General features: G+C 36.2%; 1 non-coding gene across 1 annotated transcript; it reads right to left on the bottom strand.

The window, feature by feature from the left end:
* Window positions 1-309: 309 nt before the first annotated feature.
* On the bottom strand, window positions 310-415 carry LOC128287698 (small nucleolar RNA R71). Its single transcript, XR_008278398.1, has one exon. It is a non-coding gene; the product is annotated as a small nucleolar RNA R71 (small nucleolar RNA).
* Window positions 416-21,070: the final 20,655 nt, after the last annotated feature.

Here is a 21,070-nt window from a genome sequence, read left to right as displayed (position 1 = left end):
GACCTACTATTGCTGCGAATAATTTCAAACTAAAACCTAACACAATTCAGATGATACAGTAGTTTGTTCAGTTTGATGGTTTGCAGGATGAGGATCCCAATACGCACTTGGCAAATTTTCTTGAATTTTATGATACATTCAAAATCAATGGCGTTTCTGATGATGCCATTCATCTTCGGTTATTTCCCTTTTCACTGAGAAACAAAGCTAAATAGCGGTTGAACTCGTTACCACGAGGGTCTATCACTACTTGGTAACAAATGACCGAGAAATTTTTACTAAAATATTTTCTACCGGCTAAAACGGCTAAATTACATAATGATATCTCTTCTTTTGTGCAGATGGATTTAGAAACACTTTACGATGAATGGGAGAGATACAAGGACTTACTGAAAAGGTGCCCTCACTATGGGTTACCGCTTTGGCTGCAAGTTCAAACGTTCTACAATAGATGCTTTCTAAATTCATCTCGGTGTCAGAAACCCGTTTCCAAAATACCGAGATAGCACTTAAGAATCAATAAGCATCGATCCAAGGACTCGAAACTCAGATAGGCTAGCTATCCAAACTAATCTCCGAACGACCACAAGGTAGACTACCAAGTAATACTGAACCTAATCTGAGGGAACACCTCAATGCAATTAGCACTCAATATACGAAAGGATTCATTACACCTGAGCCAGAAATATAGCAAGACAACGCGATGAACAAAGGACGAGAAGAGGTAAACAATAATGATCCCAAACAGGTAAGTACAAATCATGAACCTCGTCTGCCATATCATAAAGCGATAACGAAAGACAGAACAGAAGAACAATTCAGGAAGTTTGTCAAACTCTTAAAGAAATTACATATTAACTTACCCTTTATTGAAGTTCTTTTGTAGATGCCCAACTCAGCAAAATTCTTAAAGGAACTTCTGAGCAATAAAAGGAAATTAGACGCTACATCACATGTGGAACTCAATGCAGTCTGCTCAGCTATTCTAAAGAATGAGCTACCTAACAAATTGAAAGATCCAGGGAGTTTTACAATTCCTTGCCTAATTGGTATTCTATCTGTGAATAATACTTTAGCTGATCTAGGGGCAAGTATAAATGTTATGCCATATAAAATGTTTAAACGACTAGGTCTCGGTAAACCCAACCAGACTAGGACGAGCATACAATTTCCTGGCAAAACAATTAGATTTCCTAAGGGTATTATTGAAGATGTTCTCGTTAAAATTGATAAATTTATTTACCCAGTAGACTTTGTCTTAGATATGGATGAGGATAAGGAGGTACCTCTAATTTTAGGATGACCATTTTTAGCAACTGCCAGAACCATTATTAATTTAGGCACAGGAGAGCTAACACTTTGTGCAGGTGACGACGCAGTAACACTCCAAGCACGCGACTCAGTCAAAACCTCTAAGACTCAAGATAATGCTATAAAAAATGTCGATGATAAAACTAATATTCAATCGTCCTTGCAAGAACTTCCTCGAACAAAGACAATAGAGACAGTGCGCTACTATCATGAAGAGAACAAAGACGTCCATGAAGAAAAAAGACTACGGATAGAGGAGCTAGACGAATGGCGAGAACACAAACCGAGAACACATGATAAATCGAAACTACGTAAAAACAAGCCCTATAACTCTCCTAATCAACCTTAGGTCAGCGATACAGTCTTACTAGATGCCGTTGATCCTCACATTGTTACTACCACACAAAATGAGGAAATCCCTCTTACGGTACTTAGTATTTTTCCATTCGGTACAGTGGAGGTGAGTCATCCCAAGTTCGGCACTTTTAAGGTAAACAACACCCGTTTAAAACCTTATTTTAAAATTGACAATAGGAATGATGAGTATGAACTCCTCGAACCACCATGATCTTTCAATGGAAAGGTAAGTCGAGGTTAGACTATAAATAAGCGCTTCTCGATAGGTAACCCGAGCACTAACATATTTTGATTTCTTTATTTTTATTTTTATTTTCTCACACTTCGAATCAATTAACTTATTCTTTGAATTGCAAAGTTTTTCATCACATACGGATAGGCACACGAGCGTGCCTAAAGCCATGGCCAAATAGGGGAAGAGACACTGCAGTGCGATACGGTCGTGTTGAAGCAGGACATGATTTCCCCAAAACACGGGCACGGTAAATCCCCACGGCCGTGCGACATGGCCGTGGGTGAACTTGATAGGAACACACAGGCGTCGGAATGAAAACCCACAGGCATGCCAGGGATAAGGCTCGATTCTATTTCTTCGACAGAGGCGTGCGACATGCCTGTACCATTCAGCCGTGTATAACAATACACGGGCATGCTACCATAACACACGAGCGTGGGGGAAGCGAACAAAGCTAGGCACGACCCTATGCCATGGCTGTGTGCCACACACCCCCAAGACATACGGGCGTGGGACAGTAGCCGGGCACGACCTAAATTGAAAATTTTGAAAAACATGGGCTCACCCTCGAAGTACACGGGCGTGGCCCTAGGCCGTGTGACCCTCTCCTATATAAACAAACCATTGTTCATCTTCTTCCCCCTTTCAAAACCCTAGCCGAAAACTCGTCCTCCCCACTCCCTAATCCTTATTCTGGCCACCATTCCCAAGATTCTCACTTCCCCAACCCTCAAACCACCCTAAAATCCATTCTCCTTCCATTAATCCCCACTTTCCCCTCTCTATACCCTTCATTTTTCCTCCACACGGCTATACCCCCGTGTCACATGGTTGTGCTCGACATCAACACGCCTGTGCGCCGCCATACAGTAGCCTTTGGTTCACTTTCTCAACTTTATTTTTCCAATTTGTATTGCTACATTAGTGTTCTACATGCTTTACATAGATATTGTAATATTTTGCTTTAAGCAAGTAAAGAATTTGCCTTAGAATTTTCTATATTTGAATTATTTAAGCCACTAAATAACATATACTAGTTTTAGGCATCTTGCTTAACTACTGATGTATCTTGGATTCTGTCAATGCTAATATATTTTCAGGTACATTAGGTCGTCATCAAGAGGAAAGAAGGCCACGGTCCCATCCTCAAAGAGATGTAGGGGACCGGGTTCTTCTTCGATGCATGCTACAGCTGAAGTTCGGCACCCGTTTCTTGAATTTCCACAAGCTTCGCAGGAGGAGCTATTTCAGATACTTCGCACACGACCCATCACCACAGGTCACTGCATCAACTGGGCTACCGTAGGGCAAGTCTAGCTCCCTGACACCATTCGCACCCTCCTGTCCATAGACCCATGGGAACGGTTCTTCACTATTACCGAGCCCACTTATTTAGAGCTAACTTTAGAATTATGCTCTACTTTTCATTTATAGGTGGTGATGACGAACAATGACGACCCAGGCACCATTCACTTCTGATTAGACAGTCTAGTTCGTTTGATGAGTGTCCCAGAGTTTGGAGTTGCTCTGGGACTTTACACCGATGAGTTTATGGAAGAGGAGGAAATGAATGCACTCCCACGCAATATGCACATCTCCCCCTCCTTGTGCTGGAAGGCTTTGGCACCACTCTCTTCCACCTACGACCCCAGCCGCTCGAAGGCCTCAGCTCTCCCCCCTTCCTTATGATATCTCCATGCCATATTGGCACACACCTTAACCGAGAGGAGAGAGAGCACCGGCATCTTCACCACCCATGACTCCTACTATTTATGGTGCATGGCGAATGCACACGTGACCGACTTAGCATACTTCATTGCTTTCGCCATTCGCCATTCGCCATCAGACCGAGCGGTATAGAAAGGGAGTGATCTCCATCGGCCCCTACGTGACGCACCTTGCCGGACACTTCGGCCTCCTCAACACCACGGCCCAGTCATCAACGCTTACCCTAATAGGTCAGATGTCCCCATAGGGCATCAAGACTATGTTACACATGAGGATGATCGAGCGCCGACGTGGGACCGATCCTCTTCAGCATCATCTCTCGCATGCCATTGACGAGGAGGATCTTGAGGACATCCCTGATGATGTTCCCCCACAGCATGAGGAGCCTTCTACCGCGCCACCTAGGGAACGACCAGCTCATGCGGCTGCTTCATTGGCACACATTTCCAATTGACTCGCCCATTTCGAGCAGTATTGCACTAAACAGTTCGAGACGATCCATGAGTGAGATGGTGACGGAACCGACAGATGGACGATATGCAGGCCATGATGCAGCAGCTGTGCCAACACTTCCGCATCGCCATTCCAGCACCACCACCTGAGGGCCCCACCAGCGAGGATAATTGACTCTTCCTATTTTTTATTATTTATTCTTATTTTTATTTTATTTTATTTTTATATTTCTTTTGATTTTGATTTTCATTTCAATTTTATTATTTTATTTTGAAAGACATATCTATATTAGTAAATTTTACTTTTTCCATTTTCTAGTATTTCTAACAAGTAATTCCACTACGCTCTCTTCCACACCAACTCTTAATAAACTCTTCATGATTCTACAGACTTCCAAGCAAAGCTGGTAGGAATATTTTACGGAATGAGGAAACAAAAGGGAAATAATACCTCACGAGTGCTATGTTCAATGACCCAATTTCTTCATCTAGCCAAGAACAATGGCAGCCACCACTTTCCCCGAACACTCCATCCTTAGAATCAAGCTCCAAATCCATATAATAGGGAGTTTCACCTCCTTTCCTCTTATGATTTTCTTTATTTTGAATAATATATCTTTGTACATTAAGGGAAATGTACATCTTAAGTGTTGGGGGGTGAACATGAAACCTAACTTTTTGCATTATTCTCAAATCCTTGAAGTTAGTCTTGTGCTTAAGTGATTTTCTCATAATCTTGATCGAATAAATTCTGATTGATCTATAATTATTGTTGGTATGTCATGAATTAGACTATGGGAATTATGCATGATTATTTGATTATAGGACATTAGAGAATCGAGCATGATAGGTTGATATTTTGAGAACTAAAATTTTTTAGATTATTTTCCTAAATTGAGGTATTATCTTAAAATCTTAAGTATACAGGAATGACATCAAAACCCAAATTTTTGGTGAGATTTTTGAGCCTTTTGAGCATATAGCTTCCTTTCTTGCTCACTTCTTTTGTGGTTTGAGTGTGTCAACATTGAACTGCTATTCTAGAACTTGCTTCGATTATACATATCAAGATCACAAGTATGATTTGATATACTGAGATGATAAAGGCACTTAGGACTTAACCCATTTACTCCATAAAAAGCCTTCCCACATAATTAAACCCTTAGTGAAACCCCTTGAGCCTGCTAACCCTTTTTCATTGATTAACCCTCATCATTAACCCATTAACCCATTATTGTTAAAATCCTCCTATTGAATTTGACCCTTTTTATCGAGATTGAATTTAATATTGTTACCTCGCTATGTTCACCATTTTTTGTTATTGAATCATGAAGTATGATTTCTATATTGTATCGACTTGATTTGTTCTTAAAAAAAACTCAGTATTATATTGTAATTCTCAGCAAGCTAAAGTTGTCATGAACTCATGTAAAATAGTTCTAGAAATTTGTTTGTGGTTCAGTAATTAAGTTTTTGATAGTGGGGTAATATATTGAAATTATCTCGATTCTAACCTTTGTCTCTTCAGCTTGTATCCATACTGTAACCTAAACCCCGTTACAACCATGCAAAGACCTTTTGATTAGTGTATCATATCATTTACAAGTAGTGGAGATTTGATTTTCATGCAAGCCTATGGTAATAAGTTTCCATGTTAGACAATCGAGTGCTTAATCTTGAACCTTAAACACTTTGAGTGATTTGAGTGAATCTTTAGTGAGAATGTCATCTCTTGTATATTTAGGACTAAAGTTAATTACTTAGAGGAAGGAGATTACCTATGATTTTATTATCAAAATATTCGATTTAGATTGTTTGAGGCTTTTAATGCCCCTACAGTTGAATTCTCACTGTATGATTTTCGGTGGAATAACTTGTAACATTATCAGTAATGATTATGTGATTGAGAAGAATGAATTCTAGTAGTAAATGAGAATTTTGCTTAAGGACAAGCAAATGCTTAAGTGTGGGGGTATTTGATAAACGCCAAATTATACATATCTATACCCCAAATACTTAGCATATTTATGGATGTTTATTACTAGATTTATGGATTTTGGTGCTCTTAATCAATTTCTTTCATGTTTTGCACTCAGGAGAGCACCAAGAGTCGAAAGGAGACAAAAACGAGCTAAAAAGGGACAAAACAGACCAAATCGAGAAGATGACATGGCCTAAGCCTTGCCACACGGGCATCTCACACGCTCGTGTCCTTGGGGAGTGTCGACCAAGGTTTTCACGATTCACACGGCCTGGCCATTGAGCCCACACGACCATGTGCAATTCAACAGATCGAACACGGCCTAGTAATCACATCACATGGCCGTGGCACATGGGCGTGTCCCTTTTTCAAATAGTTGTATTTTACACAGAAAAAGGGTACTTAGGGAGGAAGAAAGCCAATCCAAAGCCTATATAAACACCTTAAGTGTGACCTAGAAGGAGGTCGCTCTTTCCAGAACTTTTCTGGAATACAGAACCACACACCAGGAATTACTAGAAGAAAGCCAGACAAACCATCTCAAAAGCCGGAGCTACTCCAAGACTGAAGATCTCTCTCAGAATTCCTTCAGGGGTTTTAAAGTTTTCTTTATGTTTTGTTATTTTCATACTCTTGAGATGTACTCTTATTTTATTATGAACTAAACCCTTAGATACTTAAAGGGGATAAAACCTATGGTGGATCTTGTTATTATTATCTGAACTGTATGATAAATACTTGATTTGTTCTCAATTATGTGTTCTTAATTATGTGTTCTTAATGCTTGAGTTAATATTCCGGGTATTAATTCATGATTTGATGTGCTTATGTAGAGGAGGAATAGACCTTGCCTAAGATTAGATTTGGCATAATCAAGTGGAGTTGATAGAACGCCTAAAAATAGGGTTACGAGATTTTGTCGAATTAGGGTGAAACCTAATATGGGAGTCATAGAGTGATTTACTACTTCCCTAAGGGGTTTTAATTAAGAAAAAAATTTCAATTAATTCAACTTAGGGTTAAACGTTATTAGTCTCAAAAGGGATAATAACATAGGTTAGGGAGTCTCACGGATCAAGTCAAGTGAATAAATCGTCCGGTTCAGAGTCAAATAACAAGTGAAATCTAGGCAGATTCCTCCTTGGGTGTCGTCTTTATCAATTGCTTTTCTTCAAGTCTTTTTCCAAATTTTCTCTTCGCTTTAATTAAATCAGTTAATTAGTTTAAATAATTAGTTAATTAAAACAAACCCTTTTATTCTTAGGTTAGATAATAAAAAGATAGTTATTACTAGTACTTTTGGTTCCCTTGGGTACGATATCTCGGTCTTGCCATTATTATACTATTGTTCGATAGGTGCGCTTTCCTTTTCGTCGTGATAATAGTTAGTCTAGGTTTGATCTTCATTATAAATATTTATTACTTGTTACGAATCACACGATCATCATCTTTCAGTATTTTCACACAAATTCAAAAGTATTCAATTTTAGAACTTCAAAAACATCAAAATCACTAAGAAAGGGACTTAATTGACTTACCAATTTAACTTCCAAGCTTTCAAACCCTAATTTCTCCTTTTTCTTTTCTTTTCTTCTTTCTTTATTTCTATTTCGTTTCTTCTCTGTTTCTTTTTCTTTTTTTTTCTTTCTTTTATTTATTCTTTATTTCATTTCATTTTATTTCTTTCATTTACTTAATTAATAATTAATTATAAAATATCTAATTAATACAAATAAAATACTACATGTGTATTCATAAACACATGTACACATGTAATATTTCATCACCATACATTTGTTATTATGTCAATTATTTCATAAAATATAATAATAATAATAATAATAGTAATAATAATAATAAGTAAATATCTTTTACTAAATTTATAAGTCAATATATATATTATATACATTTGTACTAATAATTTAAATACACATGTATTTATTTTCTAACTTACACATGTCACTAATTTAGTTTAATTACACATGTCTCTATTTTGTGATTAAGCTTTTATGCTTTATTCAATTTAGTCCTTTCTACTAATTACTTCTAATTAAAAATAAGTTCACCTAATTAAAATCTAATTCAACTCACAATATCTTCGTAAATATATTTTTTTATAAATATTTACGAACTCATTTTCCTAAGACGGAAGCCCTAAACTCACTTTTTTGGTGCCCATGAAATGTGGGTCGTTACATTATGAGTTTCCAATTAAGTCCCTACTTGATTCTAATGCTCCTATTGGACCTCGAGGGTCCAATTAAGGGACGTTTTGAATGATCTCAGTAAATGAATAATAATCTACGTAAATTATTTGTAAAATGTTTTGAATGTTCTTGTAATACTCTGAAACCCTGTTTCAATGACAGATACGGGTTAGGGGTGTTACATTTAGTGATAGTAGAGCTACGGTTTAGCCGATTCTCGGACTAACGTAGCAAGTACGAGTCTAGCTATACATGCCATTATATAAATTATGATAGTGTGATATCTCCTGACCACCTTTAAATGTATTTTCATATAGTAATGTCTTCCAACCAAGCAAAAGCTGAGACTGAGGAAGTTGAGAGCACTGCTTAAGCTTTGGTACAGCAAGCTGCATCTAGTGGTAGTAGAAGGCCTGTATCTAAGGGCCAAAATGAGGCGGCAAAAGTATCCTTCTTTTAATTGATGGATGAATGGTTTAGTGAATATATAAGAGCAAACTCTACTATTCAACGACCTCTCCCACCTACTACACAACATGATGAAACGCCACAAGATGCTAGACTTGTTAGAATTGGTAAGGCTTCAGTAGATAAAATTAGAGAACATGGGGCTAAAGAATTTAGGGCTACAGCTAATGACGATCTAAAAAGGGCCAAGTTCTGGCTGGAAAATACTATTCGGGTTTTAGATGAGTTATCATATACACCAGCCAAATGTCTGGAATGTGCGGTATCTTTGTTGAAAGACACAGCCTACCATTGGTGGAAAACCATATCTTATTTAGTACCAAGGGAAAATAATACATGGGAATTTTTCCAAACAGAGTTCAAAAAGAAGTATATTAGTCAGAGATTCCTGGACCAAAAAAAGAAGGAATTTTTAGAAATCAAATAGGGAAATATGACAATATCCAAGTATGAACGAGAATTTGTTAGATTGAGCAAGTATGCTAGCGAATGGGTTTAGACTAAAGCCGAAATGTGCAAGCAATTTGCAGAAGGTCTAAACAAAGATATCAAGCTGTTGATTGGAATTCTGGAATTAAGAAAATTTGTATTGTTGGCTAAACGAGCACACAAGGTCGAGGAATTGAGAAAAGAAAAGAGGCAAGTAGAAAGGAAAGCTCAGGTTACGAGTAAAAGATTTATGAACAAGACGCAATCATCTGCTTCAAAGAAATCAAAGAACTATCATGAGCGCTTTGCTACATCAAGGGAGTGTTCAGGAAAGGAATGAAGTTCCAAATGCACCAACCCGAGGTCTTCGCCTCCCTTAACAACAGTGTTTGGAGTGTTGGAAACCTCAAACCACGATGCAATGTCTGTAAGAAATTGCATTTCAGAGAGTGTCGGATGAGAAGTGGGGCTTGCTTTAAGTGCGGTTCTCTCAACCATTTTCTTAAAGATTTCCCCAAATGGGTTGAGAAAGACATTGAACAGACCCCGAAGCCGAGTAAACTTATCTCGAGGGGTAGGCCACCATGGTATTTCAGAAATGTTGGGGGTAGTTGTAGTGCTGCAAAAGATCCAACTGCTAAATCTGAGGCTCGAGCCCTGGCAAGAACATATGCAATACGTGCAAAAGAAGATACCTCGGTACCAGATGTTATCACTGGTACATTCTCTCTACTTGATACTGATATTATTGCTTTGATTGATCCTGGTTCCACGCATTCATATATATGCACAAAATTTGTATCTGTTAAAAATATGATTGTTGAATTCACCGAATTTGTGGTTAAAGATTCAAACCCCTTGGATCAGCATATCATGGTGGATAAAATTTGTAAAAATTGCCCATTGATGATAAAGGTTTACTGATTTTCGACTAATTTGATGTTGTTATCCTTTGATGAATTTGATGTAATATTGGGAATGGATTGGTTAACCCCACATGATGCAGTGGTAAATTGTAAGCATAAATACATTGTATTGAAGTGTTAGAATGGTGAGCTACTCCGGGTTGAAACTAACAAACTGGATGGATTGTCTAATGTGATTTCAGCAATATCAGCACAGAGATATATTAAAAAGGGGAATGAGGCTTATTTTGCTATTGTACTAGATACCAAAGTATCAGAGTTGAAAATCCAATCGGTGCCGGTTGTTTGTGAGTTTCCTGAGGTATTTCCAGAAGAACTACCTGGTTTACCTCTAGCTAGAGAGGTGGAATTTTCTATAGACCTTGTGCTAGGGGCGACACCGATATCTATATGGCTTATGCTGAATTGAAAGAGATGAAGGTACAGTTCCAAGAGTCGATTGATAGAGGATTTTCCCGACCCAACTTTTCACCATGTGGTGCACCGATATTGTTTGTAAGGAAGAAAGATGGAACATTGAGATTATGCATTAATAATAGACAACTTAATAAAGTCACAGTAAAGAATAAGTACTCGTTGTCTTATATAGATGACTTATTTGATCAATTAAGAGGAGCCACTTTATTTTCAAAAATTGATCTACGATCTGGTTACTATCAGCTATGAATAAAATATTCAGATGTGCTGAAGACGGCTTTCAAAACCAAATATGGGCATTATGAGTTTTTGGTGATGCAATTTGGATTTACAAATTCCCTGGCGGTATTTATGGATTTAATGAACAAAATTTTTAAACCATACCTAGACAGGTTCGTGGTTGTCTTTATTGATTATATATTGGTTTACTCTTAGGATGTGAATGAGCATGCTAAGCATCTGAGAATTGTATTGCAAACTCTGCGTGAGAAACAACTATATGCTAAATTCAGTAAATGTGAATTTTGGCTATGGGAAGTTAGTGTCCTAGGACATGTTGCATCTACAGAGGGTATTCGGGTGGATTTGAATAAAATTTTAGCTATTGTAAGTTGGAAGTCACCGAAGAATGTTTCAGAAGTCAGAAGTTTTCTGGGACTAGCAAGATATTATTGGAGATTTGTTAAAGGGTTTTCAATGATAGCTTCTCTGATGACTCGATTGTTGCAAAAAGAAGTGAAATTCAAGTGAACTGATAAGTGCTAATAGAGTTTTGATAGATTGAAAGCTTTATTGACGGAAGCACCCATATTAGTCCAACCTGAATTGGGTAATGAATTTATAGTCTACAGTGATGCCTCATTGAATGGTTTGGGATGTATGTTGGTGCAAGATGGTAAAGTAGTGACTTATGCATCTAGGCAACTAAAACCGCATGAAAGAAATTACCCGATACATGATCTTGAACTAACAGCTATTTTTTTACATTGAAAATATAGTGCCATTATCTTTTTGGTGAAAAATGTTACATATTTGCGGATCACAAAAGTATGATGTATTTAATGACACAGAAAGAACTGAATTGGAGACAATGTAAGGGGTTGGAATTATTGAAAGATTATGATCTCGTTATTGATTGCCATTTAGGGAAAGCTAATGTAGTGGCAGATGCCTTGAGCTGAAAATCCTTATTTGCCTTATGGGCATTGAACACCCAATTGTCTTTATCTGATGATGGTTCAATAATAGCTGAGTTAAAAGTTAGACCGACGTTTTTGCAACAGATCTTCGAAACTCAAAAAAATGATATTAAGTTGGAAGCAAAACAAATACAAAGTGAATCGACTCCTGACTCAGAATTCCAGGTCTGGATCGATGGTTGTTTGTTATTCAAAGGCAGAGTATGTGTACCAAAAAGTTCAGAACTAGTACAAAAGATTTTGAATGAAGCTCATAATGGTAACATGTCTATCCACCCTGGTAGTAATAAGATGTATAGCGATCTGAAAAAGATGTATTGGTGGTCAAGAATGAAAAAAGATATTTCTAAATTTGTATCGAAGTGTTTGATATGTTATCAAGTGAAGGCTGAACATCAAGTACCTTCAGGATTATTTCAGCCAATTACAATACCGAAATGAAATGGGAAAGAGTTACCATGGACTTTGTAATGAGATTACCTTTATCACCAAAAAAGAAAGACGTCGTCTGGGTAATTGTCGATCATTTAACGAAGTCTACACACTTTATCCAGGTACGTATGGATTTTTCATTGGATAGATTGGCTAAATTATGTCTCTGAGATTGTAAGACTACACAGAGTGCCAATCTCCATTATTTTAGATAAAGATCCCCAGTTTACATCTCGATTTTGGAATAAGTTGCAAGAAGCTCTAGGCACTCGTTTACACTTTAGTACTGCATTCCATCCTCAAAAAGATGGACAATCTAAATGTGTGATATAGATTTTAGAAGACATGCTTCGGTGTTGTGTACTTGAATTTGGAGGTAACTAGGAAAAATACTTTCCTTTGATTGAATTTGCTTACAATAACAATTATCAGTCCAGTATTAAAATGGCACCGTATTAGGCTCTATAAGGTCACAAATGTAGAACTCCATTGTATTAGATAGAGTTAACTGAGAAAAAGATACACGGAGTTGATTTGATCTCAGAGAATGAAGAAAAAGTGAAAGTAATTTGGGACAGTTTGAAAGCAGCCTCTGATCATCAAAAGTCCTACGTAAATTTGAAATGAAAAGAAATAGAATTTCAAGTCGGTGACAAAGTATTCTTGAAAGTGTCACCTTGGAAGAAAGTTCTCCGATTTGGACGTAAAGGAAAACTGAGTCCACAATTCATCGGCCCATATGAGTCATTGAAAGAATCGGGCATATTGAATATCGGTTAGCATTACCACCGGAGCTTGATAAAATTCATAATGTGTTTCATGTGTCCATGCTACGATGATATCGATCAGATCCTTCACACATTATTACTCCAACAAAATTTTAGATTTATCCTGATATGACTTACCATAATGAATCGATTAAAATACTGGCATATGAGATGAAAGATCTAAGAAATAAAAAGGTAGCATTGGTAAAAGTTCTCTGACAATGACATCGATTAGAGGAAGCTACCTGGGAGCCTGAGGATACCATTAGGAAAAAATACCCTAACCTCTTTTCTGGTAAGAATTTTCGAGGACAAAAATTTCTAAGGGGGAGAATTGTAACAACCCATTTTTGGTGAGATCGAAACAGTGGTTTCTGGACCACAAATATGAGCCAAAAATAAAAATTTATTTTATTTTATTTTATTGTTGGTATCATGATAGAAAAGTCACATGAAAATTTTGATACGAAAAATTTTACCGATTATGTGTTTAATTAGGGAAAGGACTAAATTGCATAAAATGAAAAGGTTGGGTTCTAGTAGCTATAGTTATCAAATAGCAATGGAATTCAAAACTTAAGGTCCTTATATGGTAATTAGACCATTGGAGAGTAGCTAGTTGATATTTTAATGACTCATCCATTGAAAAATTAGAAAAGGGTAGGGACTAAATTAGAAATCAATAAAATTAATAGATAATAATTAATTAAAAAGAAAAAAATCATCTATTTTCATATCATCTTCCCCAATTTTTCTATGGAAACCCTCGAAGAGAGGAAGAAAACTTTTCAAGCCTAATAAGTTCTCAAAAGCTCGCAAAGGTTGGAAGTCAGTCGAAGCAGTCATCACACTATCCACTATCACATTTTGAAATAAATAGAAATCTCATTTTGGTATAATAGAATGTATAAGCTTATTTGGCCAATGATGGCTTGTAATTGTTGTTTTGTAATCTAGCCATTGGAGTGTCTAGTAAAGGTCTAAGTTTGGCTATTTTGAAGTAATATTTTGGTAATCACATAAGTGCTTATTATGTGTTACTTTGTTGGAACTATGTTAGCATAAGTTTATGATAAGAGTAAGTTTATATCCATTGATGCATTAGATAATACCATATGATTGATGTCAAATTTTATGTGAATATAATGTTGGATTGGTGGATATATGCTTGTGAGTTTTGGTGCAGGAAAATGGTAAGCTTTTGCTGACAAATGAAGCTAGGAAATGGCTTTATTTTGTCCACACGGGTAGACACATGGGTTTGTGTCTTGGCTGTGTTGACACATAGCTTGTCCCATTAGCATGTGGTCCGGTTGTGTGTCTCTCGCATCTTAAAAATGAGAAATAGAATGCTTAGAATTGGGCACACAGGTAGAGAAACAAGCGTGTGTCTCAGCCGTGTGGTTGACACGGCCTTGAACATGGACGTGTTACACGGTCGTGTTACACGGCCGCGTAAAAACTGCACCTAAATTTTGAAAATAAAATTCGCCACACGGCCTAGCACATAGGCGTATGACTTGGCTGTGTGACTTCAATTTCTTCATGCCTTATAAGTCAAAGAGTTATACGAGTTAGGGACACGGGTGTATGTAGTACACGACCTGACCACAGGGGCGTATCCCTAGACCACACGGGCGTGTAAGCCCTGCACCTTGGAAAATTTATGAAATGTTATGAAAAATTTTAAGTTCCCGATTAAGTGCCGACTTGATTCTAATGCTCGTATTGGACCTCGAGGGTCCAATTAAGGGACGTTTTGAATGATCTTGTTAAATGAATAATAATTTACGTAAATAATTTGTAAAATGGTTTGAATGTTTTAGTGATACTCTAAAACCCTATTTCAACGATGGATACGAGTTAGGGATGTTACAATTGTTGCCATGAAGATTCCCCTTACCGTCCCCTTCTACTTGCAAGGGTAAATGCCAATTTTGTTTCGCTTTCTTTGGTATCTTTAAATAAAATGCCCAATTTTCCAGATATATAATTGAGGTAAATTTTTTAAATTTTCAAATATAATTTTCCAGTCTTCAAAATAATTTTTATAGGGTCACAAAACAACCTCGAATTGCCATCGTTGGTGGTGGTGAGCCAGCCTAGAAGCACCAAAAGGGGCCTGCTGTTTTTATTAATTTTTACCATATATTTCTAGGATGGTCTTGGTCTCATAAATTCTTCCTAATTATCCTTTAATCATGTGTGACTTAGGAAAATTTGATCTTGCTTGTTCGACAATTTTGATATGACAAATCGGGAAGAGTAAGTGTGATAGTTGTAGGTTAATGTGAAGTTTTAAATTGACTATTAGGGATTGTGTTAATGGATTATATTAGGGGTTACATTGATTTTTTAGCTACTTAGTTTTTAGTATTTTTTCGTGTTAGGTGGTGACTTAAATGCCCCGAACCAACAGTGAAGCCATTAGACGTTCGTGCATACGTTTCGCGTCAAATCACTGTAAGCAGTCTAGATAATTTGCATCTGAAAATTTTGGTGATGCTGATTTGATGAAACCCTTAAACGGGTTTTATAAGGTTGTTTTGACAACATCCTACCTCAATAAATTTTTATTTTAATTTGATCGATTTAAGGTCTTAAGTAGACATTATGGGTTTCTGTAACAACTTGTTTTTAGTGTAATCGGAACAGTGGTTTTGGACGAAAAATTCGATGTGTAAATGTTAATTGTATTAGTACAATGTCTACAGTATATTAGTAAGGTTGTATAAAAATTTCGTGAAGGAATTTTAATGTTTGCATGCTTAATTTCGTGAAAATGACTAAATCGTAAAAGGTGCAAAACTAGAGTTCTAGTAGCTAAAAGTATAAAATAGCTATGAAAATTTAAAGTAAAAGGAATTAGATAGTAATTAGACCATTTATATAGTTAGTGGACATTCATGGATTGACTTTATTCAAATTATTAAAGTTTTTAAAGGTTATTTTGGTAATTAGGTAATTAAGGTTAAAATTTAACAAAACAAATTCTATTTTTCATTCATCTTCTTTTTCCACCAATTTTGAAGACCAAGAACATCATTTTATGGTTTACAGCATTTGACCAACTCTCTTAGCTTGCATGTAAGTAAAATTTGTCTCGTTTTTATTAATTTTTATGTTTTTGAAGTCGTTGTAGCTTAATCTAGCTAGCCCAGGGACTAATTTGAAATTTTTTTAAAGGTTTAGGGTTTTCCATAAGCATGTTTACATTATTCTTGAAATTTAATGAAATATTATGAGTCGTTGTTAAATAAACAAGTTTTGTAAAGTAATTTTTGATGAAATTATCATTTAGGGACTTATTTGTAAAAATAGTAAAATATCATGATAAAATTGTGAAATGATGGTTTTTATGGGTTGATATAAGTCCCTAGGTAATTTTTCTAGCATGAAACATGGATGAAACTGCATAAATTTCAATTTACAAGCTTAAGGACTAAATTGTAAAGAAGTTAAAATATTAGGGGAAAAGTGTAATTTTGCAAAAGTATAAATTTTGGACTAAATTGAATAGTATGAGTATTAAATGGACTGAATTTGCTTATTTGGATCAAGATAAACCTCGTACGGATCTAAATCAAGGAAAAGCTAAAGCCTTGGATTAGTTGATCTTGTTTCGACATCTTTATTATCAAGGTAAGTTCGTATGTTTAAATAACGATTTAATGTTATTTTGATTCATATGTCATTGGGCTATTTATCATGTAAATAATTGTGGAAATCCAATGATGTTACGATGACTATCAAACCCCGCTTGAACCTTAGGAATATATAGGATACAAATGACATTTCAATAGGGTTACCATGTTTTGGGTGCTGGTCTTGAATGTCTTACTGATGGTTGAGGTACTGCATTTGTTGAAAATGCTAGTCAACTTGTGTGAGCGGCATCGTGTAGCTTACGTTTCGACTGTCAGCTTGTATGAGCAGGCCCATTTTATGGCTAGAGTGAGCAACGATGTAAAGGAAAAAGAAAGGTTATATGTTAGCACACTTTGTGTGAACTTTCCCGCGTATCTGATGTTATTCTGAATGGTTCAACAGGCATAAAAAGGGAAGGAACGGTAAGTGTTCCAATCGACTATGTTATGAACCTATGAAAAGGTATGAAATGATAATGATCAATGAATACATATCTATGTTTATAAAAAGTATGAACTCAATGACAATATGTTTATGTAAATCTACCTTACCATGTGATAGTTCAATTGAATTATGTGTTAGTGAACACTAACATATTTTGTTGATGATGCTTATGATTGTGCCAAGCTTATGTTGGATTAAATCATGCTTAAATAATAAGTTTATGCATTGAAATGGTAAGTTGTATTATATGCTTACGTAGTTTTCTTTCCTATGTTTTATAGATTATCGAAAGCTTGATCGGTTTGGAAGCTCATCGGAGACCTACCATGTAACATCCCTTACCCGTATTCAACACCGAAATAGAGTACGAGGCATTACTAGACTTATCACATGAACAAACATACAATTTCGGGTTATAAATTTGCATCCAAAATAAAACCATTTGCATTTAATCATAAAGTCCCTAATACGAGGCTATGAGGCTTAAAACATGCTTTGGAAGTGGTTCGGGACTAAGCCGAGAACTTTAGAAAATTTTACAAAACTTAAAAAATTTTCCACTAAACAGGGGTCACACGCCCGTGTGGGTATGGGACACGCCCGTATGGGCAGGCCGTGTGGTCACACACGCCCGTGTCCCGAACCTGTGTAACTCACATTTGGAACTCCTGACCAAATTGAGTTCACAGGGCAAGTCACACGCCCGTGTGCTAGGCCATGTGGAAAATTAGTTTTCATAAAATAAGTGTAGACTTTACATGGCCAGGGCACATGTCTGTGTTTGAGGATATGCCGTCCAGATGGCTGAGACATACACCATTTTCATACTTATACCAACCCACATTTTCCACTTAATCACACTTTTACTACTTATTTTATAACTTTTACTAATAAGTCATTTTTGACATTTTTACCGAAAATTACTTAGTAAAAGTTGTTTATCTTACAACTAACATACATTTTCTGCCATTAGACATAAAAATACACAAATATCTAACATGGATAAAATTTTAAACTAGCTAAATTAGGTTACAAGGATCTCAAAAACATGAAAATCATTAAAAATGGGGCTAGAATAGACTTACAACTGAGCTTGAAAGCTTGGCTAACCCTAGCTATGTCTTCTTGTAATATTCAGCCATGGAGGGACTAATTCGAGAAGATGGACACTTTTTATTTTGTTTATTTTGTCTTGATTTACCAAATGACCAAAATGCCCTTCATGCATAACTTTAAAATTTCACCTAATCATGTCTATTTTTTTCCATATAATTAACAAATGATCTAATTACCATTTAAAGACCTTTAGTTTAAAATTTCATAGCAATTAGACACCTCTAGCTTCTAGAACACACATTTTGCACCTATTGCAATTTAGTCCTTTTAAATAAATTAAGTGCCCAATCGATAAAATTTTCGAAAAAAAATTTCGCAAAACAATTCCATGAAACTGTAGACCATAAAAATATAATAAAAATAAATCTTTCTTCATCAAATTCGTGGTCCCGAAACCACTGTTTCGATTTGACCATAAAACAGGCTGTTACAACTCTCCCCCTTTAGGGATTTTCATCCTCGAAAATCTTACCGGAAAATAGATTTGGGTACTGTTTTCTCATACCTTCCTCGGGTTCGTATGTAGCTTCTTCTACCCCATGTGTTTGCCATAAAACTTTCACTAGGGCTATACTTTTATTTCTCAACTATTTAACTTCCCGAGCTAAAATCTTGATCGGTTTCTCACTATAAGTCATATCAGATCGAATCTCAATCTCTGTCGGAGAAATCACATGCGAGGGATCAGAACGGTATCGTTGCAATATCGACACATGAAACATATTGTGAAACGTGGCCCTATTCTTTCGGTAATCTCATACGACCCTATTCTTTCAGAAATCTCATGCAAGGGATCAAAACGGTATCTGTCGGTAAAGCTAACCGATATGCCACTAACGCTTTTCTTTCAGTAATCTCATATGGCCCAATGAAACGTGGACTTAACTTGCATTTACGACCAAATCTCAGAATCTTCTTCCACGGAGATACTTTCAGAAATTCTTTATCACCGATCTGATATTTGATATCTTTTCTTTTCAAATATGTGTACGACTTTTGTCGATCTAAAGCGGCTTTCAAATAGTCATGAATTACCTTTACTTTTTTATTGCGTTTATTTCGTGATAGGTTTTAAAATTTTATAATTACTCATTCTTGAACTAACTATTATCGCGATGTAGGGAAGTGTACCTATAAAACAGTAGTATAGTTTTAGCAAGACCGGATTTTCGAACCCAAAGGAACTAAAAGTACTAGTAATGACTGTCTTTTTATTATCTAGCCTAAAAATAAACAGGTTTTGTTTTAATTAACTAATTATCTAAACTAAGAACTCACAGAGAAAAGAATTGGGGAATTGCTTTTGGGAAAATCGATTGACTTAAGACAATACCTAAGGAAAAATCTACCTAGACTTTACTTGTTATTCTGGCTCCGAATCGGACGATTTATTCATTCAACTTGTTCTGTAGATATCCCTAAGTTATGTTATTATCCTTATTCAAGACTAATAACGTCTAATCCCTAGATTGAATAACTGAGACTTTTCTCTAATTAACATTCTAGGGTTGCATTAACTCGATCTATGGATCCCCTTATTAGGTTTCACCCTAATCCGGAAAAATCTTGTCACCCTATGTCTAGGAGCGCAATCAACTCCGCTTAATTATGACAAATGTACTCTTGGACAGGGTCTATTCCTCCTCTGAATAAGAGCATGTCTTGGATCAGTATCCTGGGATATCAAAACAAGAATTAAGAACACATAATTAAGAACAAGCTAAATATTTATCATACAATTCAGAAAATAATAACAAGATTCGTCTTAGGTTTCATTCCCCTTAGGTATTTAGGGGTTTTAGTTCATAACTAAATAAGAAAACATCTCAGAAGAATAAAGAATACAAAACATAAAGAAAACCCAAAACTTTTGAAGGGAAATTTAAGAGAGATCTTTAGTCTTGATGATGAATCTAGCTTCTGAGATGGATCAATTGGCTTCCTTGGAGTAATTCCTTACCCCTTATTCTCCATCTCCCCTTTTTTCCTCCTCTAGGGTGTATTTATAGGCTTTGGAATGCCTAAAAGCCCTCAAAATTAGCCTTTTTTGAATTGGACTCAACTTGGGCTCGGCAAGGATATGCCCATGGCACACGCCTGTGTTCGACTACTTCAGGCCGTGCTTAAGCCTACCAAATTGATAGGGCCATGTGGTCTGCCCGTGTGAGGGGGTCCACGCCGTGTTGATTTCATACTTTGACCCATTTTCTCCGTTTTTGGCCCGTTTCTTGGTCCTTTCGCTCTCCTATGCTCTCCTAAGTATAAAACATGAAATTAAAGCGTTAGGAGCATTGTATTCACCAATTCTAATGAGAAATCATCCATAAAATGCATTAAACATGGGGTAAAAATATGTATAATTTACGGTTTATCACTTTTTCTTCGGTTTCTCAAACCAAGTCAACACCATGAATCTGTTTCTGACTAAGTTTTGTCCAGTACAACAGAGTTCGACACTTGCCGCCATACAATGCTTCATATGGTGCCATCTTTATACTCGACTGAAAACTGTTATTATAAGCAAATTTGACCAATGGTAGACTTTTTCCAACTACCTTTCAATTTTAGAACACAACATCGGAGCATATCTTCAAGAATCTGGATTACTCTTTGGGATTGACCGTCAGTTAGCGGATGAAAAGCAGTACTAAAATTTAACTTCACACCCAAAGCTTCTTGTAATTTCTCCCCAAATCTCGAAATAAATTGATGCATGATATTCGTGATAGGTTTTAAAGATTTATAAATGAATCGTTCTTGAGACTAACTTATTATCACGATTAAGGCAAGTGTACCTATCGAATAGTAGTATAGTTCAGCAAGACCGGATTGTCGAACCCAAAGGAACTACGAGTACTAGTATTTACTTCCTTTTTATTATCTAGCCTAAAAATTAAGAGGTTTGGTTATCTAAACTAATTACTAACTAAGAATGCACAGAAAGAAAACTTGG

The sequence above is a fragment of the Gossypium arboreum genome, chromosome 13, assembly GCF_025698485.1.
Source record: "Gossypium arboreum isolate Shixiya-1 chromosome 13, ASM2569848v2, whole genome shotgun sequence".
Lineage (NCBI taxonomy): Eukaryota > Viridiplantae > Streptophyta > Magnoliopsida > Malvales > Malvaceae > Gossypium > Gossypium arboreum.
The sequence above is the reverse complement of the archived record's forward strand: the minus strand, read 5'-3'. Positions and strand labels throughout refer to the sequence as shown.